We start from the raw sequence: 19,483 nt of genomic DNA, 5'->3' as shown, positions 1-19,483 counted from the left end.
GCACAACGTTGAAATCATTCTCCACTGCGCTTGAGTCAGGTGCATTCCCCCTCCTTTGCCTATATCGTGGGCAGATGTATAGGCTTGAATGGCCTTTTGCTGCTCCTCCATCCTCTGAAGCATATAGAGGGTTGAATTCCACCTCGTTACCACCTCTTGCTTCAGATGATGGCAGGGCAGGTTCAGGAATGTTTGGTGGTGCTCCAGTCTTCTGTACGCGGTGCCTGAATGCCGAAAGTGGCCCGCAATTCTTCGGGCCACCGACAGCATCTCTTGCACGCCCCTGTCGTTTTTTTAAATAATTCTGCACCACCAAATTCAATGTATGTGCAAAACATGGGACGTGCTGGAATTTGCCCAGATGTAATGCACGCAAAATATTGCTGGCGTTGTCCGATGTCACAAATCCCCAGGAGAGTCCAATTGGGGTAAGCCACTCTGAGATGATCTTCCTCAGTTCCGCAAGAGGTTGTCAGCTGTGTGCCTCTTATGGAAAGCGGTGATACAAAGCGTAGCCTGCCTAGGAACGAGTTGGCGTTTGCGAGATGCTGCTACTGGTGCCGCCGCTGCTGTTCTTGCTGCGGGAGGCAATACATCTACCCAGTGGGCTGTCACAGTCATATAGTCCTGAGTCTGCCCTGCTCCACTTGTCCACATGTCCGTGGTTAAGTGGACATTGGGTACAACTGCATTTTTTAGGACACTGGTGAGTCTTTTTCTGAGGTCTGTGTACATTTTCGGTATCGCCTGCCTAGAGAAATGGAACCTAGATGGTATTTGGTAACGGGGACACAGTACCTCAATCAAGTCTATAGTTGCCTCTGAATTAACGATGGATACCGGAACCACGTTTCTCACCGCCCAGGCTGCCAAGGCCTGAGTTATCTGCTTTGCAGCAGGATGACTGCTGTGATATTTCATCTTCCTCGCAAAGGACTGTTGGACAGTCAATTGCTTACTGGAAGTAGTACAAGTGGTCTTCCGACTTCCCCTCTGGGATGACGATCGACTCCCAGCAGCAACAACAACAGCAGCGCCAGCAGCAGTAGGCGTTACACTCAAGGATGCATCGGAGGAATCCCAGGCAGGAGAGGACTCGTCAGACTTGACAGTGACATGGCCTGCAGGACTATTGGCTTTCCTGGGTAAGGAGGAAATTAACACTGAGGGAGTTGGTGGTGTGGTTTGCAGGAGCTTGGTTACAAGAGGAAGGGATTTAGTGGTCAGTGGACTGCTTCCGCTGTCACCCAAAGTTTTTGAACTTGTCACTGACTTATGATGAATGCGCTGCAGGTGACGTATAAGGGAGGATGTTCCGAGGTGGTTAACGTCCTTACCCCTACTTATTACAGCTTGACAAAGGCAACACACGGCTTGACACCTGTTGTCCGCATTTGTGTTGAAATAATTCCACACCGAAGAGGTGATTTTTTTTTGTATTTTGACCAGGCATGTCAATGGCCATATTCGTCCCACGGACAACAGGTGTCTCCCCGGGTGCCTGACTTAAACAAACCACCTCACCATCAGAATCCTCCTTGTCAATTTCCTCCCCAGCGCCAGCAACACCCATATCCTCATCCTGGTGTACTTCAACAGTGACATCTTCAATTTGACTATCAGGAACTGGACTGCGGGTGCTCCTTCCAGCACTTGCAGGGGGCGTGCAAATGGTGGAAGGCGCAAGCTCTTCCCGTCCAGTGTTGGGAAGGTCAGGCATCGCAACCGACACAATTGGACTCTCCTTGGGGATTTGTGATTTAGAAGAATGCACAGTTCTTTGCTGTGCTTTTGCCAGCTTAAGTCTTTTCATTTTTCTAGCGAGAGGATGAGTGCTTCCATCCTCATGTGAAGCTGAACCACTAGCCATGAACATAGGCCAGGGCCTCAGCCGTTCCTTGCCACTCCGTGTCGTAAATGGCATATTGGCAAGTTTACACTTCTCCTCAGACGATTTTAATTTTGATTTTTGGGTAATTTTACTGAACTTTTGTTTTTTGGATTTTACATGCTCTCTACTATGACATTGGGCATCGGCCTTGGCAGACGACGTTGATGGCATTTCATCGTCTCGGCCATGACTAGTGGCAGCAGCTTCAGCACGAGGTGGAAGTGGATCTTGATCTTTCCCTATTTTAACCTCCACATTTTTGTTCTCCATTTTTTAATGTGTGGAATTATATGCCAGTATCAATAGCAATGGCCTACTACTATATTTACTGTGCACAACTGAAATGCACCACAGGTATGGATGGATAGTAAACTTGACGACACAGAGGTAGGTACAGCAGTGACCTACCGTACTGCTATATATAGTATACTGGTGGTCACTGTGTCAGCAAACTGCAAAACTAAAATGCACCACAGGTATAGAATGTAGATGGATAGTATACTTAATGGATGACGACACAGAGGTAGGTACAGCAGTGGCCTACCGTACTGCTATATATAGTATACTGGTGGTCACTGTGTCAGCAAACTGCAAAACTAAAATGCACCACAGGTATAGAATGTAGATGGATAGTATACTTAATGGATGACGACACAGAGGTAGGTACAGCAGTGGCCTACCGTACTGCTATATATAGTATACTGGTGATCACTGTGTCAGCAAACTGCAAAACTAAAATGCACCACAGGTATAGAATGTAGATGGATAGTATACTTAATGAATGACGACACAGAGGTAGGTACAGCAGTGGCCTACCGTACTGCTATATATAGTATACTGGTGGTCACTGTGTCAGCAAACTGCAAAACTAAAATGCACCACAGGTATAGAATGTAGATGGATAGTATACTTAATGGATGACGACACAGAGGTAGGTACAGCAGTGGCCTACCGTACTGCTATATATAGTATACTGGTGGTCACTGTGTCAGCAAACTGCAAAACTAAAATGCACCACAGGTATAGAATGTAGATGGATAGTATACTTAATGGATGACGACACAGAATAGGTACAGCAGTGGCCTACCGTACTGCTATATATAGTATACTGGTGGTCACTGTGTCAGCAAACTGCAAAACTAAAATGCGCCACAGGTATAGAATGTAGATGGATAGTATACTTAATAGATGACGACACAGAGGTAGGTACAGCAGTGGCCTACCGTACTGCAATATATAGTATACTGGTGGTCACTGTGTCAGCAAACTGCAAAACTAAAATGCACCACAGGTATAGAATGTAGATGGATAGTATACTTAATGGATGACGACACAGAGGTAGGTACAGCAGTGGCCTACCGTACTGCTATATATAGTATACTGGTGGTCACTGTGTCAGCAAACTGCAAAACTAAAATGCACCACAGGTATAGAATGTAGATGGATAGTATACTTAATGGATGACGACACAGAGGTAGGTACAGCAGTGGCCTACCGTACTGCTATATATAGTATACTGGTGGTCACTGTGTCAGCAAACTGCAAAACTAAAATGCACCACAGGTATAGAATGTAGATGGATAGTATACTTAATGGATGACGACACAGAGGTAGGTACAGCAGTGGCCTACCGTACTGCTATATATAGTATACTGGTGGTCACTGTGTCAGCAAACTGCAAAACTAAAATGCACCACAGGTATAGAATGTAGATGGATAGTATACTTAATGAATGACGACACAGAGGTAGTTACAGCAGTGGCCTACCGTACTGCTATATATAGTATACTGGTGGTCACTGTGTCAGCAAACTGCAAAACTAAAATGCACCACAGGTATAGAATGTAGATGGATAGTATACTTAATGAATGACGACACAGAGGTAGGTACAGCAGTGGCCTACCGTACTGCTATATATAGTATACTGGTGGTCACTGTGTCAGCAAACTGCAAAACTAAAATGCACCACAGGTATAGAATGTAGATGGATAGTATACTTAATGAATGATGACACAGAGGTAGGTACAGCAGTGGCCTACCGTACTGCTATATATAGTATACTGGTGGTCACTGTGTCAGCAAACTGCAAAACTAAAATGCACCACAGGTATAGAATGTAGATGGATAGTATACTTAATGAATGACGACACAGAGGTAGGTACAGCAGTGGCCTACCGTACTGCTATATATAGTATACTGGTGGTCACTGTGTCAGCAAACTGCAAAACTAAAATGCACCACAGGTATAGAATGTAGATGGATAGTATACTTAATGACGACACAGAGGTAAGCACAGCAGTGGCCTTCCGTATCGTACTGCTATATATAGTATACTGGTGGTCACTGTGTCAGCAAAACTCTGCACTGTACTCCTCCTATATAATATTAATTATACTGGTGGTCCCCAGTCCCCACAATAAAGCAGCACACTGAGCACAGATATGGAGTGTTTTTCAGGCAGACAACGTATACTGGTGGTCACTGTCAGCAAAACTCTGCACTGTACTCCTGCTTTATAATACAGCTGCTCCCCAGTCCCCACAATTAAGCAGTGTGAGCACAGATATATTATGCAGCACACTGAGCACAGATATGGTATGGAGCGTTTTTTTCAGGCAGAGAACGGATAAAAACTGGTGGTCACTTATCAGCAAAACTCTGCACTGTACTCCTCCTAACAGCTGCTCCCCAGTCCTCCCCACAATGAAGCAATAAAGCAATCAAGTTCAACAATAAACGGAGAGGACGCCAGCCACGTCCTCTCCCTATCATCTCCAATGCACGAGTGAAAATGGCGGCGATGCGCGGCTGCTTATATAGAATCCGAATCTCGCGAGAATCCGACAGCGGGATGATGACGTTCGGGCGCGCTCGGGTTAGCCGAGCAAGGCGGGAAGGTTCGAACCTGCCTCGGACCCGTGTAAAAAGGGTGAAGTTCGGGGGGGTTCGGTTTCCGAGAAACCGAACCGCTCATCTCTAATATATATATATATATATATATATATATATATATATATATACATATACACACACGGTCAAGTTACGTTATTATGACCACCAGCTATTAGCCAGAGGAGTAACCACCGAGTGCAGCGTGGACCGCAGATAGATGGGCTGAACTGTCATTTTAGACACAAGTCTGGTATCCCCCAGATTCATTTTGTGTGGTAAGCTGCTCCTCTGTACCGTGTCGGTCGGCCCTTGTGCACCTTCATAGCCGACATTTAGCTCTCACATCAGTTGCACGTGGTGCTCTGCAGTTTCCACGTCGGTTTTTCGCAATGGTGCCATTTGTCCAGTCATGATACACCTTAACTACAGCAGCACGCAAACATTTCACACACTGCGCTGTTTCAGAAATACTGCCACCCTTGGCCCAAAAACCAATAATCATCCCTTTATTGCAACTCGGAAAAATCGGCCCTTTTACCCATGAGAGCAATGAGTGATATGTGTGCAGACGGCCTATCACACACCTTATATACTCACCAAGCCAGCACACAACACGTGACGTACTTCATGGGCTATGCACTACCAACATCAAATGTAGGAAGTAGCCATAACAATGTGACTCGAATGTGTGTGTGTATGTATATATATATATATATAATGTTAGCAGTGGTCAGCAGCACTCGAAGCTGGTCACGAAGCTGGTCAACGTTTCAATGTTAATGATACAACATTTTCGTCCTGACGAAAATGTTGTATCATTAACATTGAAACGTTGACCAGCTTCGTGACTCTGTCTTTTATTCCCCGCTGAGGGAGCTGTGAGTGCCGCCGACTGGGAGTATTTTATATATATATATATATATATATATATATGTGCGTATATATATAGGTATATATATATATATATATATATACCCACAGCGCCGGCACTCGGACTGCCCCTTGGGCTAGCTTGCTCTGGTGCCCTCCACTAGGGTGTTACCCCCATATCCAAAAGTCAATGAAAGAGGCGGCACTCAGTCTTTTGAATAACCAAAAAAGTGACTTTGGTGCATAAGTAATGTAGCACTTTATGCACTAAAGTCACTTTTTTGGTTATTCAAAAGACTCTGAGTGCCGCCTCTTTCATTGACTTATATATATATATATATATATATATATACCACTCTCCTTGGTCTGGCACTCCTCAATCCCACAGGGAATCTGCTCCGGTGCCCTCCTTAAGCAAGGTAGCTCTGGATATGGAACATGGAAGGCGGCACTCTGGAGACTTTCTTGAAAGTAGAAAACGTGCTTTTAATGTGTAACGTTTCGGGAGACGTACTCCCTTCTTCAAGACACAGCAATATATATACAATATATATATATATATGTGTGTGTGAAAGAGTGGTAGAACCCGGCGCCTTTTGTGTTGTGTGGTTTCCAAGTGAAGCTAGAATAATACTAAGCGTACCGCATCTCAAGTGTTTTCAAGCCTGTAGAATGGATGTAGCTTCTCCTGGTCGCGGTACGCTTAGTATTATTCTAGCTTCACTTGGAAACCACACAACACAAAAGGCGCCGGGTTCTACCACTCTTTCACATTTGAATTCAACCGGACTTTGGAAATAGAGTCCACACAAGAGAACCTGCCTAGCAGCCCCCCAGAATTAGGGGATGTGTTTTTGAACTTTGAACGGGATTTATCATTATACTTACCTACAATAGTCTTGTTTTAATGGTAGCAGCGCTATTTGCACCACTGTTCACACACACATATATATATATATATATATATATATATTAAGGCTGGGCAAGTTAACGCGATAATATCGCGTTAACGCATTAACTAATTAACGGGCGACAATTATTTTAACGCTGCGCACCGGCAGCTGCCTTGGAAGGATAGAGGCTAAGCCGCGGCGCTATTCTAACTACAATGCCGTCCGTGAGCCAATCGGAGGTCACGGACCGGCAGCCAATCAGGAGCTGCCATTTGGCAGCTCCTGATTGGCTGCCAGCCCGTGACCTCCGATTGGCTAACGGACGGCATTGTAGTTAGAATAGCGTTGCAGCTCGGTTCCTCCATGCCGTGGCTGCCTGGCAGTTCGCAGGCAGCTGGCCCTGTCCCGATCTTTGCTGCTGCCTCCCGGGTCCCCTCAAAATGTAAGTTTTGTAGAATGCAGGGGGAGGAATGGGCAGCAGTGCAAGTACGCGGGAACTTAGATATCTGGCACTGGGGGGGGGGGGGGGGAATGTATACCTGGCACTGGGAGCATATCTGGCACTGGGGGGACTTGTGTACCTGGCACTGGGGTATATCTGGCACTGGGGTCATATCTGGCCCTGGGGGGATATCTGGCACTGGGGGGCATGTATACCTGGCACTGGGGGCTTATCTGGCACTGGGGGATATCTGGCCCTGGGGGGACTTGTCTACCTGGCACTGGGGGATATCTGGCACTGGGGGCATATCTGGCACTGGGGGGACATGTGTATCTGGCACTGGGGGCATATCTGGCCCTAGGGGGATATCTGGCACTGGGGGCATATCTGGCACTGGGGGGACATGTGTATCTGGCACTGGGGGCATATCTGGCCCTAGGGGGATATCTGGCACTGGGGGATGTGTATACCTGGCACTGGGGGTATATCTGTCACTGGGGGGCATGTATACCTGGCACTGGGGGCTTATCTGGCACTGGGGGATATCTGGCCCTGGGGGGACTTGTCTACCTGGCACTGGGGGATATCTGGCACTGGGGGCATATCTGGCACTGGGAGGACATGTGTACCTGGCACTGGGGGCATATCTGGCACTGGGGGGACATGTGTATCTGGCACTGGGGGCATATCTGGCCCTAGGGGGATATCTGGCACTGGGGTCATATCTGGCCCTGGGGGGATATCTGGCACTGGGGGGCATGTATACCTGGCACTGGGGGCTTATCTGGCACTGGGGGATATCTGGCCCTGGGGGGACTTGTCTACCTGGCACTAGGGGATATCTGGCACTGGGGGCATATCTGGCACTGGGGGGACATGTGTATCTGGCACTGGGGGCATATCTGGCCCTAGGGGGATATCTGGCACTGGGGGCATATCTGGCACTGGGGGGACATGTGTATCTGGCACTGGGGGCATATCTGGCCCTAGGGGGATATCTGGCACTGGGGGATGTGTATACCTGGCACTGGGGGTATATCTGTCACTGGGGGGCATGTATACCTGGCACTGGGGGCTTATCTGGCACTGGGGGATATCTGGCCCTGGGGGGACTTGTCTACCTGGCACTGGGGGATATCTGGCACTGGGGGCATATCTGGCACTGGGAGGACATGTGTACCTGGCACTGGGGGCATATCTGGCACTGGGGGGACATGTGTATCTGGCACTGGGGGCATATCTGGCCCTAGGGGGATATCTGGCACTGGGGGACGTGTATACCTGGCACTGGGGGTATATCTGTCACTGGGGGGCATGTATACCTGGCACTGGGGGTACATCTGTCACTGGGGGGCATGTATACCTGGCCCTGGGGGCTTATCTGGCGCTGGGGGATATCTGGCACTGGGGGGACATGTGTGGTGCATACAGTAGTTAGCTGCAAGCAGCCATGGAGACCGTGACAGCGCCGGTGCCATTTCAAGTGTATTGCTGGCCACCAGCGAGCCAATCGGAACTCGAGTACTGGCAGCCAACCAGGAGCGCAATACACTACTTTTGAATTCATTATTGAATCTTGCGCATAACAATGCGATTAATCGCGATTAATCTGAGAAAATCATGCGATTAATCGCGATTAGAAATTTTAATCGTTGCCCACCACTAATATATATATATATATATATATATATATATATATATAGTTGTGGACTGATGTACAGTGGTATAACATACTGCAACTTCTGCTCTCATAAAGCTGTCTCACACCATTCATTTCCATACCACCACTACTAAATTCACACTTTGACCACTGTATATATGACCACTTTCTGCTCAGCGGTTGACCGAAAGTGACCTCACCGCTGACCACAAAGTTCCCACCATTGGTTACAATGGAGCGCATAGGCGCTACATTGTAACACTGCCGTGTGCCGCCTGTCAGACAGTACAGGAGCACACAGCCGATCAGGAGGGTGCCACAACGTGGCGCTCCCTGATTGGCTGAAGAAACCCACTTAGACATCAGTCAGAGTGGGTTTCTGGCATTCGGGGAAAGGGGACCCATGTGAAAACATGGGTCCCCTTTCAGTGCGTGGCTCGGGTCTCCGTTTTATTTTTTTAATCAAGTACGTGGATTACAAAAGGATTATCCGAGGAGCCTGGTACCCTGGATCTGGTGAGTATAATTTATTCAACAGGTACCCCATGGATTCTACTGGACAAGAGGACCGACCTGCGTGTGAACATAAGGTAAGTATGTATGTATGTTTGTGTGGATGGATGTAATAAAACTTTACTTTCAAGGTGTGTGTGTGTATTGTCTTTTTTTGGGTATTTTTTTAGTAGTAGTACTACAGGTACCAGCGGGCCCGTTTTTCCGCCGCATGCTGGTACTTGTGGTTCTCCAAGTACCAGCTTGCGGGGGAGGCTTGCTGGGACTTGTAGTACTGCTACTAAAAACAATATTCATAACTATCAACAAAGGCTATCAGCCCCCCATCCGCAGCCCATTGGATGGGGGGGACAGCCTCGGGCTTCACCCCTGGCCCTTGGGTGGCTGGGGGGGGACCCCTTGATTGAAGGGGTCCCCACTCCCCCAGGGTACCCCGGCCAGGGGTGACTAGTTGGATATTTGATGCCACGGCCACAGGGCACTGTATAAAAGTGACCCCTGGCTGTGGCATTATCTGTCCAGCTAGTGGAGCCCGGTGCTGGTTTTAAAAATACGGGGGACCCCTGCGCTTTTTGTCCCCCGTATTTTTGGAACCAGGACCAGGCGCAGAGCCCGATGCTGGTTGCTTAAATATGGGGGAACCCCTGTCCATTTTTTCCCCATATTTCTGCAACAAGGATCGGCTCAAAGAGCCCGAGGCTGGTTATGCTTAGGAGGGGGGACCCCACGCAATTTTTTTTCAACAAATTAACACTTTCCCACCCCTTCCCACTGATATACATGCACGGATCTCATGGATCCGTGCATGCCTATCCAATCACGGCTCAAAAAAGCAGGTCTGGTTTTTTTTAGCACTTTTTTACGAGTTGTATTTTTTCACGGCAGTGTTTTTTTTTTTTTTGCTTTGCACTTCTTAGTAAATGACCGAGATTCATACTTAAACAGCCGCGTTTTGACCGATGGTGTATTCATTCGTATTTTTTTTGTTGGACTTGCAAAAAAATACGAATGGCCTCATCACTGCCGTGATTTCTGCTTAGTAAATTACCGAGATGACACTTTGAAGAAAAAACGGCATCTCGGACAAAATCGGGACCTTAGTAAATATACCCCTATATGTCCTCACTAGGTAAGCTCATTAGTTCTTTTGATTTCCAATATCATCTCTATGCTGATGACACTCAAATCTCCTCTCCGGACCTCTTCCCTGCTCTCCTCACTCGTATCTCCAACTGTCTCACTGCTATCTCTGTTTGGATGTTCCAGCGCTTTCTTAAACTTAACATGTCTTTCCTCCCTCCCGCATAACCTCACCTCCCACAATCTCATTATCTATTGATGGCACTACTATCTCCTCTAGCCCCCAAGTGCACTGTCTTGGAGTAATCCCTGACTCCTCCCTCTCCTTCAAACCACACATTCAGCACCTCTCACAAACCTGCCGTTTTCATCTAAAAAGTATTTCCAGGATCAGACCCTTTCTGAGCCAGGATGCTACTAAGACCCTTATCCACTCATTGGTCATCTCCAGACTGGACTACTGTAATCTCCTCCTGACTGGCATTCCTGCCAGATACCTCTCTCCACTCCAATCTATCCTCAATGCTGCTGCCCGGCTCATTTTCCTCACCAAACACACTACGTCCACCACTTCTCTCTTACAAGACCTTCATTGGCTCCCCTTTCCTTTCAGAATCCATTTCAAGCTTCTTACCCTCACTTACAAAGCCCTCACCCACTCCTCTCCCATTTACATCTCTGACCTTATCTCCCTTTACACTCCCACGCCAACTCTCCTGCCTACTGATTACTTCCTTCCACTCCTACCTCCAAGATTCTTCACGTGCTGCTTCCTTTCTCTGGAATTCCCTACCTCTCCCTCTCAGACTCTCCACCTCTCTACAAAACGTCAAGCGGGCTTTTAAGACCCACTTATTCACCAAACCCAGCCAAATCTCATCCTAACCCTCTGTTCCACGCTCTCTATGTACCCCGTCTGTGTCACCCGTCTGTCTAGTCCCTCCCCTTTAGAATGTAAGCTCTCATGAGCAGGGCCTTCTTCCCTCATGTGCTTATCCTTTTTCTTACTTTAATAATCTCCAACTGCACCAAATCCAGCATCTTCTGCCACCTGATACTTATTTCAGTGTCATCTGCTGATGTTTATTTACCCTGTACTTGTCCTATATTGTCTTCAACTGTAAGTTGCTGTTTTCCTGTTTGATTATTTGTGTATGTGCTCTGTAATTGGGCGCTGCGGAACCCTTGTGACGCCATATAAAGGATGATAATAATAATAATAATAATAATAATAATAATAATAATAAATGTACAATTATATCCAATTACAAGATGATAAACCATAGAATTTATGTGGTGGATTCGGAGTTGGACGTAAGCATGCCTCATATATGTATGAGCAAAGTTGCGTCTGCACCCTTCTATTTCCATGCCTGTGTTATAGTTGTCTCATATTTATGGGTCTATTTATTAAGCATAAAACCAATGTGGAAACAACAGAAGTATCCCTGCAATTTATCAAAGGCTGACGTATGATCTATCAGAGATACCACTGGATCAGAATTTGGATTTAAGTTATCACATCGTGGGGACGTGTTCGTAACATGGGGTGGAATCGGCATGGTTAGCACAGCAATGATCCGCTGTCCCTTTTCTTCTTCTTGTCCCTTGCAGTCACCTTTTCACTGTTGCATGCACAAATGTGAGGTGCATGAGGCACCAATTCACCACTGCTCTGCATATGAATGGGTCTTACCTCCCAACTGCCCAGCAGACCAGTACAATGCAATCCCAGCAGTGATGTGCGGTCAGGGCAGGCAGGGGTGGCAGAGCCTCACTTGTATACTCCAGAGTTTTGACTATAGAAATTATTAGAATAATACAAAGAATATATTTATAACTTATAATATCATCTTTGTATTATTCTATATAATACAATCATCTTTGTATACTAATATTTCTCTTACGTCCTAGAGGAAACTGGGGTCCATTTAGTACCATGGGGTATAGATGGATCCACTAGGAGCCATGGGCACTTTAAGAATTTGATAGTGTGGGCTGGCTCCTCCCTCTATGCCCCTCCTACCAGACTCAGTTTAGAAAATGTGCCTGGGAGGAGCCGGTCATGCTGAAGGAAGCTCCTGAAGAGTTTTTTGCATTTATTTTATATGTTTGTTATTTTCAGGCAGGGCTGGATGGCACCAGCCTTCCTGCTTCGTGGGACTTGTGGGGGGGGGGCAACCTCTTGAAGGGTTAATGGTCCCTTTCCCGGCTGACAGGACACTGAGCTCCTGAGGGACCTATTCGCAAGCCCATCACAGCGAGCGTACAGTCCCGCAGCACTCTGCCACCCCTAACAGAGCCTGAAGAATGAAGAGTGGTGAGTACTGAGCCGGCGTCCCGGCAGCATGAGGGTACGGAGACACACGGTTTCTAAACAGGGCAGAATGCGTCTCCAAACACAGTACACAACTGCGTCCCCATACACTGTACACAGTGCCCATACTGGCACAACAGCCTTAAAACGGTTTTCTCCATTTTAAGCACCAGATTCCTCAGCCAGTATAAAAAAAGTGGGAAGACCGCGTGCCATTGAAGGGGTGGGGCTTCACTATGAGGATCATGGCTCCAAACATCTCTGTGTCTCCCTGAAGGGCACTTTGTGGGTTAATTGTGCTTAACCTTTCCTCTGTGTGTGTGTGTGCTGTCACATTACATTATGTCAAGCAAAGAGTGTGTGTCTTGTACCGCAGAGTGTACCTCTTCACCAGCGGGCTCACTACTGGGTACTCAGGGTTCACAGACTAGCGGGGCTGAACCGGAATGGGTTAATTCTCTTAAGGGAATGATCTCAACTCTTTCTACAAAATTGTCCCGCAATGAGAAAGAGATGCAACACTTAAAACAGACTGTGGATGAGTTTATGAACAGAGACTCAGTCCCCAAGACAGCGTCTCAGTCCCTTCCCATTTATCCGCAAAAGCGATCTCTGGCCCATATCCTGCAGTCTGACTCTGACGCTGACAGGTCAGACATGGAAGAGGAGGAGGTGGACTCAGAGGGGAGGTGGGGGGATGCAGCTCTGTCACAGGGAATAGAGGCTATCAGAGATGTTCTGCATATTCCTGATAAGGTGTCAGAGGAGTGTGAGGAACCTTATTTTATTGTAAAAAAGAAGTCCTCAGTCACTTTTCCTGCGTCAAAGGAATTGAATATCCTGTTTGAAGAACCTTGGGTTAATCCTGATAAGAAGTTTCAGATCCCTAAAAGGTTGCTCTCATCTTTTCCTTTTCCTCTGGAAGATAGGAAAAAAATGGGAAAATCCACCGATAGTGGACGCATCAGTCTCTAGGTTGTCACCTAAAATCGTATTGCCTGTTCCTGGTGCAGCCGCCCTGAAAGACAAGGCTGATCGTAAAATTGAGACTACACTCAAATCATTGGACACAGCTGCTGGGGTGGCCCAAAGACCCACTATAAGCCATTGCAAAATGGTCAGGTAACCTAATTGAGGGGTTAGATTCCTTATCTAGGGGGGGGGGGGTTGTCTTACACCTGCAGCATATACAGGACTCTGCAAACTTTATGGTGGAAGCCATAAAGGTAATAGGTGTGCTTAACGCACACACCACCGCTATGGCAGTGTCAGCACGCAGAGGCTTTTGGCTACGCCAGTGGACTGCTGACGTGGAATACAGGAAAGGCGTAGAAGGCCTACCATTCACAGGAGAGGCCCTGTTCGGAGATAAATTAGACAAATGGATCTCCACAGCTACTGCGAATAAGTCTACGTATCTTCCTTCCAAACCCCCCCAACCAAGAAGACTTATTAAGCTTCTTAGTTACAGTCCTTTTGTACGGCCAAGTTCAAGGGTAAATCCAGAGGTGCTTCTACATCGTCCAGCGACGCAAGGCTCTGCTTCCTCAAAGACTTCGGCATGACGGTGGACCGCAATGCCTGGAAGGCTGTCAGGTGGGAGCTCGCCTACAATTCTTCAGTCAAATCTGGTCAAATTCGTGCCAGGATCCCTGGCTCATAAATCTTATTTCCCAGGGCTACAGACTAGAGTTCCAAGAGCTCCCACCACACAGATTCTTCAAATCAGGTTTCACAAGAGGCAAGTATAACTTTATAACATGCCATCCAAAAACTGGTAAACTCACGTCATTGTTCCAGTTCCACCTCATCAGCTAAACATGGGGTACTATTCCAACTTGTTTGTAGTACCGAAACCGGACGGTTCGGTAAGACCAATTTTGAACCTCAAGTCATTGAACCCATGCTTACGAGTGTTCAAATTCAAGATGGAGTCTCTGAGAGCGGTGGTCTGGAGGAGGGGGAATTCCTAGTGTCTCTGGATATCAAGGATGCGTACCTTCACATTCCGATCTGGCCGTCTCATTAGGCATACCTACGGTTTGCACTGCAGGATTGTCACTACCAGTTCCAGGCCCTGCCATTTGGTCTCTCCACAGCACCGAGGGTGTTCACCAAGGTGATGGCAGAGATGATGTTTCTACTCCGCAAACAGGGAGTGAACATAATTCCGTACCTGGACGATCTCCTGATAAAAGCACCGTCCAGGGAAAGGTTGCTGGACAACATTGCTCTCTCAATCAAACTTCTCCAGGATCATGGGTGGATTCTAAACCTTCCGAAATCTCACCTAGAGCCAACACGGAGGCTCCCATTCCTGGGAATGATACTGGATACGGAGTCGCAGAAGGTGTTTCTTCCGTTGTAAAAGGCATTAGTGATCCAGTCGATGGTTCGGGATGTCCTGAAGCCAATCCGGATATCGGTGCATCTGTGCATTCACCTTCTGGGGAAAATGGTGGCCTATTACGAGGCTCTTCAATATGGAAGGTTTCACGCAAGACCCTTCCAGCTCGATCTGTTGGACAAATGGTCCGGATCGCATCTTCACATGCAACAGGGGATCCGTCTGTCGCCAAAAGCCAGGATCTCCCTTCTGTGGTGGCTACAGACTTCTCACCTCGTCGAGGGTCGGAGGTTCAGAATTCAGAATTGGATTCTGTTAACCACAGACGCAAGTCTCAGAGGTTGGGGAGCAGTCACTCAGTGGGTGCAGTTTCAAGGAAGATGGTCCAGTCAGGACCAATCAATCAACATTCTGGAACTCAGGGCCATATACAATGCCCTTCTGCAGGCCTCACATCTTCTTCAAGATCAGGCCATTCAGGTCATGTCGGACAATGTGACGGCAGTACCGTACATAAACCGACAGGGCGGAACGAAAAGCAGTGCAGCAATATCAAAGTTGTCAAGAATTCTCCTCTGGGCAGAGAGAAACGCTGTGGCATTGTCAGTGGTCTTCATTCCGGGAGTAGACACGGCCTGCACCTGGGGGAGTGGGGTGATATAGCCGTTAAATTCAATTGAAGAACAATGAAGTCTCTTTGGTAGATTTATTGCATTGTGAAATTCACAGGGCTCACGATAAAAGAATATCATGAACTGAACATTGACACATTGATTTCATCTTATATACTTGTCGTTACAGCGTTACATGATCCAATCAAATTTGCAGACCAATCATATACATAAACCAATCACAATTCATTTATCAGAATATATTATTAATTCATATACTCCCCTTATGGGGGATTTCCAATTAATTAGCTCAACATCTTGTGATTATGACTGTTTAATATCAAAATACATTTTACCTTTCACCTAATTTAAATTCTCTTTATTCTGCAAAACACAATTCCTTATTTTGCAAAACACTAGCTAACCGCAGTCTTGTGATACACTGCGCAGCTGGCTTTAACTTCTTGTTTTGTCTGAAAATCAAAGTTTCTGCAAACATATAAAAATCACATTTAAAACAACAGTTTCTTTTAAAGCAATAGACAAACTGACATCCAGCTTCCATTTTGTATTCACTTATCCATATCATTCCTCTCTCTGCCAATATACTTGGCATTCTAATACACAAATCAGAAGGTTCAGTTTCACAATTTCTGATGAGGGTTAGGTAGACGCACAACATAGGGAAAAGGTGGGTTCACGGGGATGGGCCTGGCGCCAATGCTCACCGCACCGGACGGGAATCCCTGTTCTTTTTATAGGAACCTTCTAGTGTTGGCTAAGAGGGTTTTGACACAGTTAGGTGAAACTCGCTTGTATTTCATGTCTAACATACTCATCCTGATTAACTCCTACCCTGTTATTCAGTTCATAAGTAAAGTTAGCAAGCTGTGTATTTTCCCTACCTGCCTGATCCTCCTCTAAAGCCTGGTTTATGGGCTCAGGTTCCTGAAGTCGTAAACTTTCATAAGACTTGCTCATATCAGCATATATCACCTGTCTTTCTTGCTGCCCCTGACTAGTTCCCTGAGTCACCTGTTCTAGTGGAACCTCATCATCTACCACCACAATGGTCATTTCATGGTGCACTTTCAACCTTTTAAATCCTTTACCACATTGTACACAAACTACTGGTCCACACTTGATGGTAAAGTATATGATTCCTACAATCAGGGCAGCAAACACAATGTACTGCAATATTCCAGAGAAAAGCTTTGCAATACTTCCTCCTAGCCATCCAAGTGGCTCCCAACCTTCACTAGCACCTAATCTTCTCATTTCCTGCTGCAACTCTCCCACCTTGCTCAGATGAGCACTTATTTCAGCTCTGTGATCTTCAATATAAGTACAACATTCTTGTCCTACTACTGCACACGTACCCCCTTCTGCTGCCAACAGCTGATCCAGTGCCATCCTATTTTGTAAAGCCACTTTTCTTACTTGAGCCAGCTCTTCCACTGTCTGATTGATTGAAACTACCAATTCCCCTACCATCTGATCTAGTACCGTTAAGGTTTGGGACACAACTTTTTCCACAAGATAGATAGTGGACAGAGGAAACAGGGTTCCAGCCGTACGTTCACCATCAGAAAATCTGAAAGATACATCCCCTTTCTTCACTTCTCTTTTGCTATGATGTCTCAAATATGTAAAATCACTTGACACTAAATCATGTTCTACAGGGATATTTCTTGGGTATTGATCCAGCTTAGTAGTGGCTCTCACTAAGGGGACTACATAGGAGAGCACACATTGTCCTTTGGCACCTAAAGGAATCTATGAATATGCCCATTTGCCACAAACCCAATACATACCCTTAGGCAGGGGCATTCCAAATATTTTAGTGTAAATGAGTCCTATGTATATCATAAAATACCCGGTGTTATTGCCATTGACATCCCTACATGTGCTGTTATCAAGAGTACACCCATCATGCAGTAACTGGTCTAGGGTGTCATTAGGTGTTAGTACTCCATTTGTATCTATTGAGTGCCAACAGTGTTTGAGGTTTTTCAGTGTACACTTGTTTGACTTTTGAACTACAAATGTGGCTCCAGTACAGTTAGTATATCCCAGGTTTTGTCTTTTTTGCCCTGAATACAGTTTTCTTCCTTTTTAACTTGTACTTGCCTGGCTTTGAATTGACACTTAAACAAAATTCAGGCCTCCCTGTGGCTGCGGTTACTTGTAGAGCAGGTGAATGCAGCAGACCTCTGCTTGAAACATCCAAATATGGGAAGTCTACTATATTCTGTACTTTAGGTGTCTTATTGGCACAAATGTGACTACCATTCTTTCGCTTATGGCAGGACCAATCTCTGTCTATCATGTCTGCTGTGCTTATGTAATGAGCCAGGAGGGGTATACCTGCATCTACACTGATGGGTAGGTGGGTACAAATCCAACATTTGGTTGTGTTGAGAGCCTTTGCAATTTTACTGTGCATTGCTATCATGGAATTACCTGTAAATTCTCCTCCATAATCATTCTTTTGTAAGGCCCTACACACACGTGTCTTGGATAACATTTCATTGTAAAGTGTTACATTACCTGTTTGACTGGTCACATTGTTAACAGACCCTGGAATGTATATACAACACTCAAGCACAATGAGTATGATTGTAATCAGACATGCCCATGAGAGAATGCACCCCCATAGTCCACGGTCTGGCCTTTGACCTATCAGCATCATCCTGTTGAGCATTGTCTTTGTTGTCCTTGATCTTCACAGTACTCTTCTAGGAGTTATGTACCCTCCACAGAGATACTGCGTTGGCAAGTGGCTCAAGGGATTATTATGCCCGAACCACTCACTTGCTGGTTTTACTGGTGAAGTGCAGAGGAGTCTTGGAGAATATCTTCCACATGTGCTGTCTTAGGAGGCGTGACTTTTCTGCAGTGGGTGGAGTGGATCCACGAAGTCTTCTCCTTTATCTTAACAGCAGTTGGGGTTGTCAACAAGACTTGGTAAGGTCCTTCCCACCGGTCTGTCAGCGAGCCCGATCTCAGGAAATTTCTGACTATCACCTCATCACCAGGTTGCAGATTATGACAAGCACCTTCCACAGGGATTGGTTGTGTGCTGGTCACAGTAGCTTGGATCTTCTTTAGCTGGTTGCTTAATGAAATAAGATAGTTCACAGTTAAGTCATTTGTTTTACTGAGTTCATATGCGGGTGCAATAGCAACATTGGGCAATTTTCCAAACAGTATTTCATACGGAGAAATGTTCAACTCCCCCCTTGGTGTTGTTCTGATCGAGTGCAACACTAATGGCAAAGCTTCTGGCCACTGCAAGCTGGTTTCTTTACATATTTTGGCCAGCTTATTTTTAATGGTCCCGTTATAGCGTTCCACCTTACCGCTCGATTGCGGATGGTATGCGGTGTGTAGCTGTTGTTTAATGCCAAGAAGCTGACACATCTTTTTGAACACTAATCCAGTAAAGTGTGTACCTTGGTCTGATGATATCACATATGGTATGCCATACCTACATACAAATTCTTGTACCAGTTTATTTGCTGTGATTGCTGCTGTTGCACTGGCCACAGCATATCCCTCTACCCAACCGCTAAATGTGTCGACACAAACCAAAACATACTGAAGCATCCTAACCTTTGGAAGCTGAATGTAATCAATTTGTAGGATTTGGAAAGGACCAGTTGTTTGGGGAATGTGTGAAGGCATTGTTTTAACTGCTCTTCCAGCATTCTTCTGCAAGCAGGTGATGCAAGAAGCACAGTACTTGGTTGCCACTGGCGCAAAGCCAGGTGCATACCAATAAGTCTTGATTAGACTTATCATGGCTGTCTTACCTGCATGGGTCAGTCCATGGGACATCTGTGCCAATGCTGGCAAGAGTAATTTAGGGGCAACAGGCTTACCTTCAGAGCTGTGCCACAGGCCTTTGTTGTCTTGGGTACACTTTGCACTTTCCCACTTGGTCTTTTCCTGTAAATCACAAACT

Source organism: Pseudophryne corroboree, chromosome 7, assembly GCF_028390025.1.
Source record: "Pseudophryne corroboree isolate aPseCor3 chromosome 7, aPseCor3.hap2, whole genome shotgun sequence".
NCBI classification, from domain to species: domain Eukaryota; kingdom Metazoa; phylum Chordata; class Amphibia; order Anura; family Myobatrachidae; genus Pseudophryne; species Pseudophryne corroboree.
This window is presented reverse-complemented; position numbering follows the sequence as displayed.